This window comes from Patella vulgata, chromosome 2 (assembly GCF_932274485.2).
Source record: "Patella vulgata chromosome 2, xgPatVulg1.2, whole genome shotgun sequence".
In the NCBI taxonomy this organism is placed as follows: Eukaryota; Metazoa; Mollusca; class Gastropoda; family Patellidae; genus Patella; species Patella vulgata.
The window spans coordinates 36,721,228-36,735,460 of record NC_065880.2 but is presented as its reverse complement, the minus strand read 5'-3'; positions in this window follow the sequence as shown (position 1 = coordinate 36,735,460).

Here is a 14,233-nt window from a genome sequence, read left to right as displayed (position 1 = left end):
TTGATATGTCAGTTATATTGTTCTATGATGATGCAAACTCTATCGAGTTACAAAGATAATTCATGCGAAATTGTTTTAGACGAACATAACTGCACGAAAGGACATGAGTTATAATTTGATAAATACGCATGTTTTATTTCTATTTTCCATTGTCAGTATATTAGTTATGGTATGAGTTTATCTGAAACGCAAATTAAATTGGTTATGAAATATTGTGAGGATAACAGGAAGGAGGGGGTCTGTGTTGATATGATACATGAATTGAACTATAGGTTAATAAACACATTTGTCATCTGGATTTGGGCGCTACGACAGACGGCCATGTAGTTCTTGAAGGAAGAAGATGTAGCAAGCTCTACCAGGAGACTCGCGGAGTCTGGCTAGATGGGGTTTGAGAGAATGACTTTATTATAATGCTTGTAACCATGTAACCAATATGTATACGTAGCAGTGCTTAATATAAAAATGTAGAACCGAAATGTGCATGGTATTGTTGTTCCTGTGGGTGACCATAAACTGAATAGGTGGAAGAATAAATACACAACATTTAAAGTGGAGTCCTAAGAAGAAAATAAGAAACAAATGCGGCCAGAGACAATACTAGACAATCATGGGCGGTTCCCAAATATGTAGTAAGAAACGATGCATGGGTTACACGTAGGGTGTGGCGACCGGTTTACCCGGGGTCCGCTCTCCACGTCTTACAGACAACACATGGCGCTATAGTGCTTCGTATTCACCCGGTTTTCGCGGATCCATTAACCGATTTGTAAATGACGATCCGTAATCATGGTAGTCATCTGTATATCATTTTTCTTGAGTCGTCATCGTATGGCGCGACTGAGACCTTCCTTCTCCATGTGGATGCTGAATTTGACTTTATTACGCTGTAATAGGCCGTAAAAAAACGAAAAAGGAAAACATCTCCCACTTGAATTAACAGTACAACTATTTTTGGGCTAATTAATTCTGTTGGTAAATGTCTGAATTGATTAACACATCGTTTGAGAAGGGGCATCTGGCTATAATTATTTGTTTATTAATATGGCATTAATATGTCAAGTTTACACGTGTCGTTAATCTCTCTCATTAATCAATCCGACTAAAAATTACATACACATGGGGTCATAAATTACTTAATAACCTCGATGTGCTCGCTGGATTAAAAACGCTGATGAGGTAATTATCTTTGTAAGCCGGTCAAATCAAAATACAGGTTTACACAAAGCCTAGTAATATCCGTTATTTGATTTTTGCAACGTGCTAAATACGAATTAAGACTTACCTCCTCGACTGACCTTATATCAAACAACAGATTTCTCTACGTCCAGCATGGTATAGGAGCCAAACTTAGCACTGTGATACCGTCTCCTCCCACCGTTATACCTTTATAATTCAATCTGCAATGTAATCGGCTTGGATTTCTTTCCATTCTAAATTGATAGCTGGGTGTAAAATCGTTCGTTGGTGATTCATATTGGTTGCCGCGGTGTTATAGGGTATATTCATGATCGAGAATGTCTTTACCTTTGACGGAAGAAAACCGACGGTACATCATGTCCCTTACCTTTGCTGGAATTTCCACAACTCTCAACGACACAAAGATAACGTGTGTATAGATAGTGATAAGACCACAATAGTGTTCGTGTGGCCCCTGTGACGTGGGTGCCAGTCAAGTCGTCCACAAGCAAAGTCGTCCAATAAAAAAAATTTGAAAAGTGTTTTGGGGTTAAAGTGTTAAAGGGTAATATATCGAATAATTTTAATCAGATTGGTGCGAACTTGCCGTAAATTGTATATAGTGACCACTGGCTATACGTGTATATAATCTTGTTTGTGTTCTTTAAATAGTAATTGAATAAACCCCTGAAAGAACACCAAATATTCCGCTAAATAAAGCATTCGGGCACGGACCGCGATTCAAAATTACCGATGACATAATATGTATTTCCTGTATAGCTGTTCACATTTTGACTGGGCTGGTTTAATCGATGCAGACCTTAATGGAATTTACCCAAATTGGATGGGATTAGAAGAACCCTTTTTGATATTCATAAGTATTTGATGTTAAAATATTTCGGAGTACCCCCACCCCCGACCCAACGTTTACGGTCAAATTCATGAATACAATGCATTTAGATTTTACTTCCAGTACAAATCTAATCAATATTAGTAAATCAAACTGCTGTTTAATTTAATCAGGCGTTAATATGTTTACTAACCTTGTTCTTTCTTTATTCACAGTTTGTATGTCCCATACAAGACAGACATATAGGCCGATATCTTCACTGATTTAACGGGATAATATTAGAATCATTGAATTTCATGTTGAAGAAGGTAAATACATGTAGTTTGACTTCAGTTAAATAATGTGTAGAGTTGGTTGATCTGATTTGTTATTTCGGTTGATGATGGGGCAAATTAAAAAATGTCAACAATTCATTTCGAATAGATTGTGAGGAAATCAGTCTCTTTTCGAACTTTAGTTTAATTTTTGGTTTAGAATATAGACCGTTGAACATACAGTCGGCGGTATCTCAACTTAGACTTTATCAACGACCTAAAATTTTGACATCTCACAAAACGAAGCAATGCAGTTAATCGAAAAGTGTATTTTGTCCCGAATCAAGGATGGGTCACCGTGGACACCCTCCTGTGACTGGGTACTGTAATTAATATTTAGTTACGCTGCCATATATCTCGAATTGAAATTCAGGTCTGTTTTAGCAATCACTGAAAGATGTGGGTGTGGCTTACTGGAATCTTTTCGCTAATTGGTTTCAATACAGAAGGTAGACATACACTTACAATTATATATACCAGACACAATTATAAGACTTCTAGTGGTTTGTATAGTGGTTTGTATGTTTAAGGTACAATGGCGCTAAATAATCAAGAAGTTTTATTATTGTTCGTATTTGCCGTTTTTATGATACCATCATTACTAGCAAACTCTGTAGCCTTATATTGTACTATCGCAGATGTGCGATACCAATGGACTTTAAGCAAGGAAATGTTATTAGTTCTAACAGTGGTTAATATAAGTTCCTCGTTTGGTGTCGCTTTTTACCATTTGTTAATAACATTTTCATTACAATCGACATATTGGGTTTGCGCCGTAAGTGGGTTTGTGTCATCATTTTTCCCACTTTATTCTGTTGGAATAGGAGTTTTACTGGCCATGGAAAGATATTTGGCTTTGAATAAGCCATATTGGTATTTTAGTAATATGTTTAACTATCATCTTCGATTACCCATGGTATTTATGGCTGTATTGTGTGCTCTGGTTTGTTTAATGCCATCGTTTGGTTTTGGATCTGTTTTCGCAAGTAACCGAAATAATAATGCTACTAACGTTAGGATTTGCATAACGTTCCCTACCACACCAGGAGCAGCGGAAGAGGCTGTATTTCCAATCATGTATGCTGTTACTGGAATTGTGTTTATAACGGTATTAATTTTGTGTAATATATTTGTTATAAAAACGTTATCACAAATGCGTCTTTTAATCACATCACCAGCAGTTTTAAGAATACAAAGAGAAATGAATATAAAGAACAATGGCAATCAGACCGAGTTTACTCTAACAAAGGCGATCATTGCCTTGTCTGTCACCTTTGTGGTGTGCCTTCTACCGTTAAATGTAAGTATTATATATTTTATTGGGAACATTAATAAGATATAATAACTCACCTATTACTTGGTATGTTTGAGATCAGTAATTTAAAGATACATTTTGTAAGATTTAGATAAACAGTTGTCAGTTCTTGCTATAATAGTTCATAAATAGATAATAAAAACGAATATATATTATTGAATATTTCAATCTAATTACTTTATTCTGAGCGAATTTATGAGTGTTTGAATTTTTGACAAGATAGTCCCAATTGTCAAGTACCATTGATACGATGTTCTAACCCATTCAATGCCATGCTCATTCGATGGTCTAGACAGTTGATAATGAACTTGTCATATGAATAAATGCCTAATTAATAATTTTTAAAACATTTGAAGCCAAAAAAGGTTTCAGTTGCACGACGAATGGATTAAATTTCGGCCAAGCGTTGTGTGGTCATGAAAAATAGACCCCAGCTAAGGGATATAGCTAATTAACCCCGATGAGGGAGAAGAGATCTCAGAGTAAGAAAATGTATAACTAAAGTCGAAAGTTAAGACTATTTATAAGTACAAGTTTAATGAAGAGGGCCATTGAAAGCAATTGATGTGAAGAAAGTAAATGCCCATCTCTGTCTAAATATTTTAATACCCTTCTTCAACACTTTCCAGTCTTGTATTGATATTGATATTAGTCATATTTTTAGTGTGTATACTTTCTTATGGACATTAGTATATTTGGACGGTTTTACAATCATTAAAAATTGTGACCTGTAGTGCTTTCAAGATAAGGAATTTAAAAAAAAGAATAAAAACTTCACTTCATTGCTGAGTAATTTTACTAGTCAGAAATCGCTTACAAAGCGTCTACGACGATCTAGACCCCCTGGAGCTCCCGGGACTTTTGCTCCTGGCCTAGGATGGTAGCCCCCCCACCCCCCAATCAATCAAGAATTGTTTCCGCCGGCCCTGTATAATGGACATAATTCGATCCTTGGAAGATTGATAAATCAACATACCATAATATTAGGCCCCTATAGACATTCTTAACCTTAGCTTTTCATCAAAATAAACTAGTCTTTTAATTAAGGGCAAGGTAAAGTCACTTATGAACGCACATCACAACCGAATTTCAAACATTTTCAACCGCGTTTTACGGACAATATAAAGGACTAAGTTCTACACAGAATTTCTTTAAACTTCGTGTTATTGTGCATTTATTTATGGATGTATCTGTGCAAAGAAATCGAGGGATAAAATTAGTTAACTGATTTCCCTTTCCTTGTCGATGGTTTACAGACCACCTATTAAAATAATAACTAAGCGGATCAAATTAAATCTAAATTTTCAGATTATAAGGGATTTTTCCAGTACTAGATCTCAGCAATGGTTTGTACGAAACCGTATTCATTTTGGCGAAACATCTTTTGGTTGTTCAAATTGAAAGAGCACCATACCAGTGCCTATGGATGCTTCCCATTCCACATGACCGACCGTATAAAAACAATATCAAATAATAGTTTACAGCACTTCACGATTATGTTTCTTTTGTTTCTCTTATAGATGGTTTTAATAATGGTGCAGCTGAACCATATACCTTCAAAGCTATTTAATCAGATTTCCAGAGCTCTCAGTGGATTAAACACCGTTATTAGTCCCGTTATATATATAGCTATGATACCAAGATACCATCACAAAGTACAGAAGATTATGCCATGTATCAGCAAGATACACAAAATTCAACAACCGTCTTCAGGTCAAATTTCAGTAGTTCCTGTTGAATGAACACAAGAATGTTTAACACTGCATCATTTAGATGTATCAATCAAGCATTAACGAAACGGTTTAAATAGCCAAAAGATTTTCATAATAAATGTCTTATGTCCAATGAAATGAAATGAACAAATGGGGTTTAACGTCCTACTGTTCTGCCCAGACTGGGCTAATGAAGACGGGCATACGCCATGTAGTATGCTGTGAGGGAAATTTTGCCCGGGCAGCGGCACTATAGCCTACTCTTATATCGAATTCCATCTGCCAAGGGATCTTTTACGTGCACGCCAATGTGTACACGGGACCTCGGTTTTACGTACCATCCGAATGACTAGACAGCTGCTCTTGTCAGGCCCTCCGTTCTGCACCATTGACAAAGGGAAACCATGTTGGAAAATCCCGATGAACTTTCTCGGCCAATGCTGGGATCGAACACGCGAGCGAGGGAGAGAGGGTTGGGGGGGGGGGGGGGGGGTAACGTCCACTCGACACAAACTAGGTCATTTCGGGACTAACACATGGTTCAATTTTATTTCAATAATTCGCTTTCGCGTAGGGGTCTTTAGCAGTGGGAGGAAACCGGAGGACCCGGAGAACCCACGATGCTGGACAGGCGATCCTTTTCCGTGTCATGCACAACCAGTAATTCGAAACCACGCCAGCTGACTCAATGGCAGACCTTATGATGCAGCGCGCACGCGCAAACCATTCGGCTATCCACCCTACTCCAGACTAGCGAGTCATCGTCTTACCGACTTAGCCACCGTGGCTCCCCCATTCGATTTCCTGTTTACGCGCGTAAAAGAATAAAGAACAAGACTTTCTATAATATGATATAATACAATTGGGTTCTCGATTCCTTCTTCCCAAGTGCATAACATCCACCGACGCTTATTAAATTTAATCTAGAACTCCATCCCGCGTCGTGTTTACAAAAGTTATAGACAAGATAACTTTCAAAATTTTCCGGTCGAAATTTTTGAGTGACTTCAAGGTTCTACATACTTTATAATATAAAAAGTAGTGTAATTAATTTTTGGAACCCTTTTTGTGGGCCCAAGTTCAACTGCACCATTGCACCATGCTAAATGCCCCCATCATCCTTAATGGTCTAAACACTTGTTTTTGGTAGACATATGTAAATGGGGACCCCCATCCCAGCCCCCCCCCCTTATTACGTATGTTTCTGTAAGTGTTTTTATTATTTAGCCAGTTTGTGCAGCCAAAGCTGTACATGGTGCAAACATTCTGCCAATGCAGATGTGGTTGACCTCAGTGGATCTACTTATTAAGTATATATTGGGTCATTTTTGACAAACAGAAAGTGTTTTACGGATGGGACAAAAAATAATCTCAGATTGCCCATATCTCGGTTATTTCTCAACGGATCTTCTTCGGGTGTTCATTTTTAGATTCTTTCGACGAATCCCATATGGGCTCTGACGGTTTTTCGAAATTCGGAAGTTCGCTCGATTAATATTAGCACCATCAACGATTTGCGAATGTTTTCTTCGTCATGTTTTTTGATATTCAAGATGGCGTATCTCCGTCGCTATTTTATGTATCAAGTTGAAACTTGGTAGGAATAAAGAACACATCGATGCCTTCAAAATCGCACATTAAAAAAATTGTCACAGCTTCCGGAAACTTCCGGAAATTACCGAGGTCTTCCGATTTTTCCTGAACACGAATATTTTAAAAGTAGACAAAAATGACATATGGTGGTGATAGCCACATATATCATCTTTCATTTTCAAAGACCTTGTTCTATAACATTTTCAACCGCTTGGCCGCCATATTGGATTTTACAACAAACATTCAAATCAATATTCAGCCGCCCTTTTAATTCTGATTTCGAAAACTTCTTTTTGTATTGAACCTACTCCAAATGGCAACAATAAATTATATAAAACCAGAGGTTGCGAGACAAGATACGCCCACATTTTGAAAGAGATGGATAGAGAACAAGCTAAAAACAAAAACAAAAACTATTTTTCGTACAATCAGGGGCCATAATCCATAAAGTTATGGTCTGAAGTGTGCAAATATGGAAAAGGACCGAGATCTTTGGGACATAAACATATATTTTAAGTTTCATATAAATCGGATTAAAATTATGACATCTAAAGGGTCCACAACCTTCGTATTACACACTTTTACACAATTTGCGTACAAAGAGCGGCCACTTTGTCGGGCATTTTCGTTTCGATTTTCCCAATGTTCGAATTCAACTTTCATTATGGTGGAATGGTGATATTTTTAAACGGTTTTTAAAATCGGATAACAAATTGTGACCTCTAGGGAATCCACAAGCCAAAAAACACGATTTTTCGTACAATCAGGGGCCACAATCCAGGAAGTTGCGATCTGATATGCGCAAATAGGGAAAGGAACCGAGATCTTTAGGACATAAACACATATTTTAAGTTTCATCAAAATCTGATAACAATTGTGACTTCTAGAGCGTCTACAACCTTGGTATGACATACTTTTACACTATTTGCGTATAAGGAGCCACCATTTTGTCAGGCAGTTTTGGTCTGATTTTCACGAAATTAGAACTCAACCGTCATTAGGGTGTAACGGGGATAAAGTTAAACCTTTTTTAAAATTGGATAAAAATTGTGACCTCTAGAGGGTCCACAAGCTAAATACGTGAGTTTTCGTACAAACAGGAGCCATAATCCAGGATGTTAAGGTCCGATATGCGCAATTATGAAAAGGAACCACCATCTTTGGATTATAAACATACATTTCAAGTTTCACCAAAATCGGATAGGAATTGTGTCCACAACCTTGGTACACATTCTTTTACACTATTTGCACACGATTAATGTATGTTTTGTATTTTCTAAAAATGTTTGCTATTTTTTCTTAAAATTATAATATTTTGATTTTATGAATTTGATGTTTCTAATGTTTAGAAATGACGTTTATATCGTGTGTACTGTTATGATATCGTGTGTGATGTTACTTTATTGTGTATATTATATTATTATTTAATATATGTGAAGCCAGTGTCCCACCTGTGAGAATTGTCTTAGTTTGTTATTACTTTAGTAAATAACTCGTGGGTGGGATAGGGATGTGACAAAGTACTCTATAACGTTCATCAAATTGAACGATCATTTAGGTGCTTAGAACTTTATGACCTCAGTTGGTTTTTGATAATATATGATATTGCAGTTTCAACTCTGTGTAAACTTCTGTTAAGACACGAACTGGCTATGATATAATTAAACATGTAATTAATCCCATATGTCATTTACAAACTACATATGACATATGATCTGTGTACAAGCTCCACATGACTTCAAAGGAATATGCACTGGTCAGTAAGCATTCCATAACGTGATAAAGAGACAATTGCATGTATGACCATGAGTCTTATATATTCTCCGGCGCTATATAATCAGGAGTCTACTGACAGACAGGCAGAGCGGGGAGGAGAAGAGAGTCTTGGACGAGTACATGGACTCACCCGAGTTCAGTCGCTGCCTTGGCAGAGGAACGGAATGGTGGATTTAATATTGTTAACGTGTTCGTGCTGTAGTCTAGTTCCCGATGTAGTTTAGTTCATGTTGTATCTATGTAACTGTTTGATATTCTGATCTGATGTAAATAAATCATATATTTACTAAACTGGTCTACTGTTATCACTAAGATAGTGTTACATACGATCCGATACGCGCGAATATCGAAAAGAACCCAGATCTGTGGGTTATTAATATGCATTTTAAGTTTCATCAAAATCAGATTAAAATTGTGACCTCTAAAGTGTCCACAAGCTAAAAATGTGATTTGTCGTACAATCAGGAGCCATAATCCATGAAGTTATGGTCCGGTACATGCCAATATCGAAAGGTACCGATATCCGTGGGAGAAAAACCTATATTTCAAGTTTCGTCAAAATGGGATAAAAATTGTGACCTGTAGAGTGTCCACAAACAAATGTGAACGGATGCACGGACGCACGGACGCACGGACAGGGGCGACGACAATATACGTCCACATGAAAATGTGGGCGTATAACAAATGCACATGGTTGGTGCGTGTCGTAATGGTGGCTTTCTTGGTCTGAGACGGCTGGTTGGATTTGTAATGGACATAATGATTGGTGTGGGTTGGTTTCTCACAAACTGAAGTTTGAACCGATTTGTTGTTTCTTTGAACAATGGCACCTGGAAAGGGAAGATCGTTGCCCCTTTCTGTTTCCATTGTGAACTTAATTCCATTATTCATTGGGTTTCCATGGCGAATTTAATTTCATTATACTGTGCCTCGATGTGGTCTTGTAAGGCATGGGAGTCGTCACCATTGTTTAGCATGACGGTGTATTAGCCGGTGGGTTTGATGGATGTTTTGAACTGATTGTTCAAAGGCTGTTAGGTAAACTTCACCTAGTAAAAAGTGAAAGTGTGCGTCCCATTGGTAATCATCAAGTGTGCTCGTAGGTGTCACCTCTCCATGTCACTGAAGTACATGGTAGTTATACAGGTTAAGATGAGGTCAATGATACTGCCATTGTTGAGGCTGGTGCAATCTGATTAAAACACAGGTCCAATTTCGTTTCGTTTTTATAGTTCAAAATTTCGATTTTACTTGTCTTTACTACATGTAGTGTAGGCCATCGAAAGTATAAAAAACGAAACGAAATATAGATCTATATTTTAATTAGATTGAGGCTGGTGACGAGTGAGGTGGGTGAATTCTCTGATGCTATTACAAAAATCTTTGTAGTGAGGCCTGAATGTAGTCCGGTAAGTATAATAAATGGCCTAGAACAAATTGCAACATAATTTTTCTCGGCGGAATCCGACAGAGGTGTCCCTGAAGGTCTCCCAAACAAAAATCGACCAAAATAAAAGGATAGGTTTTTGAGTAATTAGCATAAATCCAATATGGCCACCATTGGCACCTTAAAACTCCAATATTGCGGGAATGGTTGAGTTTTGAGGGTGCAAATGTATTACACTGTTAAAAATAAATGTAAAATTACAGTGAAAAATATGTAATTTCTTAAACATAAAGCTGTAAAAATACCACTGCATGTTTTTATACTATAAATTTACTGTATTAGTGCGGTAACATGGGATTACTGTAAAAAAAATTGGTAAATTAACCATAAAAGTGTAGTTTTACAAGTTAGAACTGTATTTTGTAACCTGTATTGATACAACTATGTTTGTTAACGTACATGTATGTTGTATTTTAACTGTTTTTATGGGTAATTCTACTATTCAAACATCTTTAAATACGGGATTTGTGTACAATTTACAGGAAACGTGTAATTGTACATCTCTTTAGAACTTTAACATTGATAGACCTTTTAAGGCTTCATTACTTTTCGTCTATAAGTGGGTAAGACGATGGCTCTCTAGCCTGGGGGTCAAGTGTTCGATACCTGCTTTGGCCAAGAAAGTTCATCCAGATTTTCGGGTGTGGTTTCCCATTGCCAGTGATGCAGGCCGGACAAGGATAGCTGTCTAATCGTTCGGATGGGACGAAACACCGAGGTTCCATGTGCCAATTGGCCTGCATGTAAAAGATCCCTATTAAACTGTTAAAAGTATACATATATATTTACAGTTATAAGTATACTTAAAATACAGTGTCCGATTTGGAATATCACATGGTTCCTATCTACCCGTACACTGTAAATAATATTTGTGTATTTTTACAGTAAATTGACTGGCAGGAAGTTGCCAGTAAAATCACTGTATTTTAACACTGACTTGTAAATGTACCCCTAAATGGAAGATTTAGATTTACAACCACAGTATAAATTTACAATGAACGAGTGTTAGATAACTTTGAGGTAAATTTACAACCACAGTGTAAATTTACAGTGAACGAGTGTTAGATAACTTTGAGGTGAATTTACAACCACAGTGTAAATTTACAGTGAGCGAGTGTTAGATAACTTTGAGGTGAATTTACAACCACAGTGTAAATTTAGAGTGAATGTAAATTTACCTCACTTTCTATTTACAAGCACACTGTAAATTTACATCGAATTTATTTTACACTCTCTATAAATTTACATGCTGTTTGTAAATTTACAAGCCAGCGTTAAAATACAGTCATTTTACTGGCAACCTTCTGTCAGTCAATTTACGGTAAAAATACACAAATATTATTTACAGTGTACGGGTAGATAGGAAAATGCTACCAAGGTCATGCGTCCAATAATTAGTAAAAATCCAATATGGCCGCCATTGGAACCATAAACATCCAATTTCTCGCGGATGGTTGAGTTTAGAGGGTGAAAATGTATTTCTTGTATCATCTTGTCAAACAATTCATGTATTTCTTGAATATCATTATCTATATACATGTCATCATTTCCTCTTGGTGATAATGGCAAATCGTACCAGCGCATTAATATATAATTTGCTTCATCCCAGAACTGTCCCTAAGGTCAGCAAATAAACCTAGAAAACTCGTAACCGTATGGAAACTTCCCAAATAAGAACACTATACGTTTCAGCTTAAGGTCGGATAACTCATTATTCATAATGTAATACTATATAACAACTATTCCAGATCCTAGGGTTGTGAAGACAAGTAAAACGAAATTTTGAACTATAAAACACGGATAACTCATTATTCATAATGTAATACTATATAACAACTATTCCAGATCCTAGGGTTGTGAAGACAAGTAAAACGAAATTTTGAACTATAAAACACGAAACGAAATAGTATCTGTGGTGTATTCAGATTTATCGAAAGTCAAACGAACGTTCAGTGTCACCCGCGCCTGTCAATTTTTAGGTGGTGGTGGGAATACGTCAACAATACAAAATGTTTGAAACAGAAATCGATTATAATGATAGCTAAGTTTCCCCATACATTCTTGTCAGATTCACAAGGCTAGCCCCTACATATCATTTTCTCAAACAAAAGCACGAATTTCAGATTTTCAAAGCAAGGATTTATTATCCAGAGGCAGATACGTGCCTGTAGACACGTTAAATTAGGCCCTGCACGCCATATCTTGTGGAACAATTTTATTGTTTGGACAATCAGCGCAAACTATTAATGTGATCATCCACAGACTCCGCCATACCTAGTCAAAAGATCAGCGGTGGATACCCCCGAACAGCAGTGGCTAAATACCCCACTCCAAAATACCACCCTTTTCCTTAAATTGCTTCACATTCTCCACACAAAATTCGCTACCAGCATTCGTTAGTGTGAATTGCAACAGTAGACAACTCTGTTTGGGAGATTGATTGCTTCTATGCAAATGAATCGTGGTAAGCGTGTTTGGTACCACGTACTTCCAAGTTGTAGTAATTTTACCTTATAAAAAATGATTTTGCAAATTATGTTAATTATTTAATTTTTTAACAGGCCTATTCGGGATTTACCACTATTTCAGTCTGTGGGCTTGATGGGATATACCACATGTATATCAAACATGGTACTATTAAATATCAACCATACCACATTTCCAGCCTATTATTTTCTCGTACCACGTTTTACCAACCACACGTGGTACTTATATCTCAGCCGTATATTCTATTATACCATGTTTTTACTTATTACCGTCAGAATGCGGTCTCTCCCAGAAAACTTTGAAAAATAGACGGCCGCAAACGCGTTTTCCTGCTCTTCCAAGCTTTTGAAAGTGGTTCAATATAACGATTACTTTGTTTATGTAGTTTTGCAATCGAAATCTCACACAATGACCAACAGAATTTCAGATGTTGGAGGGGGTGGGGGTGGGGTGGGGGGTGGCACATAAAAAACACGGCAAAATAATTCGAGTTTAAAGTCAATTTATAGGCCTACTATAAGCGCACACACGAATGCCACCACGCTGATCACTTCGACTTCCCGCGCGAATCATCGTTTATATTGAAATCGTCGATACGCGCCGAAATTCGAAGATGAAAATGGCGAATTGACAATTTAGCCATGCATTGCTTTTGACCTTACACTCTGATTGAGCGGTTGGGTGGGGGGGGGCGAATGAATCGTAAGGTCTGTAATTGAGTCAACTGGCGTGGTTTCGATTCCCCGGTTGTAAGCCTACGTGACAAGGAGTAGGATTGCCTATCCAACCTCGTGGGTTTTTTCCGGGTCCTCCGGTTTCCTCCCACTGGTAAAGACTTCTGCGCGCAAGCGAATTATTGAAATAAAATTAAACCATATGTTAGTCCCGAAATGACCTAGTTTGTGTCGAGTGGACGTTAAACTATCATTTTAAAAATTGTCGGCCGCAAACCCGTTGCCCTGCTATTCCAACCTGTTGCCCTGCTATTCCAACCCGTTGCCCTGCTATTCCAACCCGTGAGCTCAGCAACTTGAAAGTGGTCCAATTTAGTCTGTTTATTACCCCAATAACGTTAACCCATTATTCAATTTAAAGAAATTACGATTCCTGAAGAATTGACGAAACAAATAAGTGATCGTTGCCCGTAAAATATCGCACAATGTCGAGTGACATCCGACAAAATGTTTTAATCCATAATTAATGCAGTACAAAATCGTCGTGTTCAGTTACAGGAAAGTGAAACTGTTTTATTATACTTAAAAGTCATCGGATTTCCATATTCCTGAAGCAATGACCCGAGAAACCCCTCTCTGGCTATTGCTGTATTGACTTCCGATATTTGAGCTTGTGAGGGAGTGTGTCTATTGTTCCCGCTCAATCAAATTTATCCCAAGTACAGCAACATGACAGCCCTTCTTTTAATCTGGGGTCTTCCCTAAAACTTTAGACAGTGATTTAAGGTATTAAAAACGGTGAAAGTATGTTCGTCTTCAAACAGTATTGTTTACATTGTATCCGTTTTGATAGCCTCGTTTGTCACGCAGTTAGTTTTTCTGCAAT